Genomic DNA, 4,422 nt, shown 5'->3' on the forward strand with positions numbered 1-4,422 from the left:
GCCATGTATCCCTTTTTAAGGAAGATTCAAAAGGTAGGTGTGTTTCTAACATCTTCACCTGTCATATTCAAAATAGTCACCCACACTGCTCCCCTGCTTAAGTGCTCTGAGCCAGCAGCGTGAGCCTCATTTCACTCTGAGATGCCTTTCCATACCTTTCTCATCCTGTCTCTAATTAATTTGTGGAATTATGGGATTTTTTTTCTTCTTTGTGCATTTCTATGTTTTTTGCAAACTATCCACATTGAACACTTATTTTTGCAAGGAGAAATAGTAAATGTAACATAGAGAGGAAAAAAATACCTATAATCTTCAGTTTGGGATGATGAAAAGATTTTTGGGGTAAATAATAGTGATGGATACACAATGATGTGAATGTACTTACATCACTGAACTGTTCACTTAAAAATGGCTAAAATGGGCCAGGCATGATGGTTCATACCTGTAAATCCAGCACGTTGGGAGGCTGAGGCTGGCAGATCACTTGAGCTCAGGAGTTTGAGACCAGCCTGTGTGACATGACGGAAACCCATCTCTACAAAAAATACAAAAGTTAGCTGGGCTTGGTGGTGCATGCCTGTAGTCCCAGGTACTTGGGAGGCTGAGTTGGGAGGATCTCTTGAGCCTGGGAAGTGGAGGTTGCAGTGGGCCAAGATCGCACCACTGCACTCCAATCTAGATGACAGAGCAAGACCCTGTCTTAAAAAAAAAAAAAAAGTAGGCCAGGCACGGTGGCTCATGCCTGGTAATCCCAGCACTTTAGGAGGCTGAGGTGGATGGATCACGAGGTCAGGAGTTTGAGACCAGCCCGGCCAACATAGTGAAACCCCATCTCTACTGAAAATACAAAAAATTAGCTAGGCGTGATGGCATGCGCCTGTAATCCCAGCTACTTGGGAGGCTGAGGCAGGAGGATCACTTGAACTTAGGAGGCAGAGCTTGCAGTGAGCTGGGATTGCACCACTGCACTCCAGCTGGAGTGACAGTGCAAGACTCTGTCTCAAAAAAAAAAGCAACAAAAAAAGTAGATAAGGGCCAGGGGAGGTGGCTCACGACTGTAATCCCAGCACTTTGGGAGGCCGAGTTGGGCAGATCGCCTGAAGTCAGGAGTTTGAGACCAGCCTGACCAATGTGGAGAAACCCAGTCTGTATTAAAAATACAAAATTAGCTGGGCGTGGCGGTGCATGCCTCTAATCCCAGCTACTCAGGAGGCTGAGGTAGGAGAATCGCTTGAACCTGGGATGCAGAGGTTGCGGTGAGCCGAGATTGTGCCATTGCACTCCAGCCTGGGCAATAAGAGTGAAACTCCGTCTCAAAAAAAAAAAAAATAATAGATAAAATGGTAAATTTTATTTATGTATATTTTATCATAATAAAAAAGATAAATTCCCTTAAAACTCAACTTGAGTCCTCACTGATCTGACTATACCACTCAACAGGTACTAGATTATTTCTCATATGGTGACTTCTTTCTGTTTATATATCTCAGTTCCTTGAGGACAGAAGCTAGCACTGTTCATGTGGGCAGACCTACAGTACATTCACACACCAATTCCCTGGAAATCGAAACACATTTCTCTAAAGCATCAGCACAACAAATGTTAGCTTCATCTCACACTAGCCAATCAAAGCCAATTTAGCTCATTAAATATTTGAAATGTTGTACATATTTCAGGGAAACATTGGCAATACTAGCAATTAAGCTAAATAGATAAATCAATGGAAAGTTGGAGCAGTTTGGGATTTAATTAGCAATAAATATGTAAACTAAAAAAACTAATTATTAACTAGGTAAAACAAAAAGCTCTGCATGACTGAAAACAAATTCAAAGTTTAGCTGGACGTGGTGGTTCACACCTGTAATCCCAGCAATTTGGGAGGCCGAGGCAGGTGGGTCAGTTGAAGTCAGGAGTTCAAGACCAGCCTGGCCAACATGGCAAAAACCCATCTCTACTAAAAATACAAAAAATTATCCTAGTGTTCTGGCATGTGCCTGTAGTCCCAGCTACTCTGGAGGCAGAGGTGAGAGGATCATTTGAGCCCTAGATGTGGAGGTTGCAGTGAGCCGAGATCATGCCACTGCAGTCCAGCATGGGTGACAGGGTGAGACTCTGTCTCAAATAAAGAAAAAATTTGAAGTTTATTCCATGGCTTCATCTCCGAATACATTTACATAGTCATAATGAAGTAAAAACTAAATTTCATCTAGTAAAATTACAATAAAATTATACTGAAGGAATGAGGAGGATGGGAACTGTGTGGTTATTTGGTAGTAATGGAAGGGAAGCCAGGTGCGGTGGCTCACGCACCTGTAATCCCAGCAGTCTGGGAGGCTGAGAGGGGCAGAGCATGAGGTCAGGAGACTGAGACCATCCTGGGCAACATGGTGAAACCCCGTCCCTACTAAAATAGAAAAAATTAGCTGGGCGTGGTGGTGCGAGCCTATAATCCTAACTACGTGGGAGGCTGAGGCAGGGGAATCACTTGAACCTGGGAGGCAGAGGTTGCAGTGAGGCGAGATCACACCACTGTACTCTAGCCTGGTGACAGAGCAAGACTCTGTCTCAAAAAAAAAAACCCCCCCCCCCCCCCCCTCCCGCCCACCACATACACACAAAGAAATGGAAGGGAAAACAGCTAAATTCTTTTTTTTTTTTTTGAGATGGAGTTTCGCTCTTGTTGCCCAGGCTGGAGTGCAATGGTGTGATTTCACCTCAACACAACCTCCACCTCCCAGGTGGAGAGTCAAGTGATTCCCCTGCCTCAGCCCCCCGAGAAGCTGGGATTACAGGCATGCACCACCACACCCTACTAATTTTGTATTTTTAGTGGAGATGGGGTTTCTCCATCTTGGCCAGGCTGGTCTCAAACTCGTGACCTCAGGTGATCTGCCCACCTCAGCCTCCCAAAGTGCTGGGATTACAGGTGTGAGCCACCGCACCTGGCGGAAAACAGCTAAATTCTAATCATTCATAGTGGGACGCCACTAGATTGTACATAAAAACTAAAAAAAAATAATAATAACAATAAAAACATATTACTTGAGACTTGTTATAGAGCTTGACTCTAAACTATGTGCCTATGTAACACTGATACATTTAAAACTTTAAAAAATTTGTTAAGCTGGATGTAATGGCTCATGCCTGTAATCCCAGCACTTTGGGAGGCCAAGGTGGGTGGATCACCTGAGGTCAGGAGTTCGAGACCAGCCTGACCAATATGGTGAAACCCTGTCTCTGCTAAAAATACAAAATTAGCCCGGCATGGTGGTGCATGCCTGTAATCTGAGCTACTCAGGAGGCTGAGGCAGGAGAATTGCTTGAACTAGGGAGACAGAGGTTGCAATAAGCCAAGATTGCACTCCAGCCTGGGCAATAAGAGCAAAACTCTGTAAAAAAAAATTCATTAAAAAGGTGGTGCAGGTGGACACCCTTCTTCCCTCCTGCTCTCCCTGCTCAGCTCTCTAGGCAGACACTGTTCCCTCTGCCCATCCCATCAACGGTCACTTCCCGCCTGGAACGACTGCTCCCCGACACTCACCTCTGCAAGGCTACCTGCCCCAGCAAGACTGAGGTTCACATCACTCCGTTTTAAGTCTCCTTCTATAAGGCCCCTGCACATCTGGCACAATGCGCTGAGACCACTCTCTCCAGGAGTCTCTCTGGATGCTCGGCCTGCAGCTGGACACACTGCTCATGGCAGGACGGGAGCACTGAAAGGCATGTCACACCATCATATTGTCCATCCCTCTTGGGAAGCTCACCCCCTCCTGCTGGAGACTGTGTCTTCCCACAGCTTCTAGGGGGTGGGATCCCCATGCTGAGCCTGTTCTACCCAACAGCCCTTTGCTCTGACACTTTCCCCATCAAAGCACGACTATCCCATGACCTGCCCCATCCTGTCTCCAGAAAGCTAAGCCGGCTGAGGTGAAGCAAGCAGCAGAGCTGGGGGCAGATGCGCAGTCTCCTTGGCTTCCATCATGCCTGGCCCGTCACGCTCTTTCCCTGGGACTCCAGCTTTTTCTGCCCTTCCCCCCACAATCAGTGCTCTCAGTCTGCCAGCCCCCATGCCCCTTATCTCTCCATCCCTATTCTCCCTGCCTGGAATGACTTCCTGCCACCTGGGGAAATTTGTTCTTTTTATTTATTTCATTTTATTTATTTATTTATTTAATTTGAGGCAGAGTCTCACTCTGTCACCAGACTGGAGTGCAATGGCGCCATCTTGGCTCACTGCAACCTCCACCTCCTGGGTTCGAGTGATTCTCCTGCCTCAGCCTCCTGAGTAACTGGGACTACAGGGGCTGGGCGCGGTGGCTCAAGCCTGTAATCCCAGCACTTTGGGAGGCCGAGGCGGGTGGATCATGAGGTCAAGAGATCGAGACCATCCTGGTCAACATGGTGAAACCCCGTCTCTACTAA

The sequence above is a fragment of the Sapajus apella genome, unplaced genomic scaffold (assembly GCF_009761245.1).
Source record: "Sapajus apella isolate SASKATOON/1434 unplaced genomic scaffold, GSC_monkey_1.0 scaffold74, whole genome shotgun sequence".
NCBI lineage: Eukaryota > Metazoa > Chordata > Mammalia > Primates > Cebidae > Sapajus > Sapajus apella.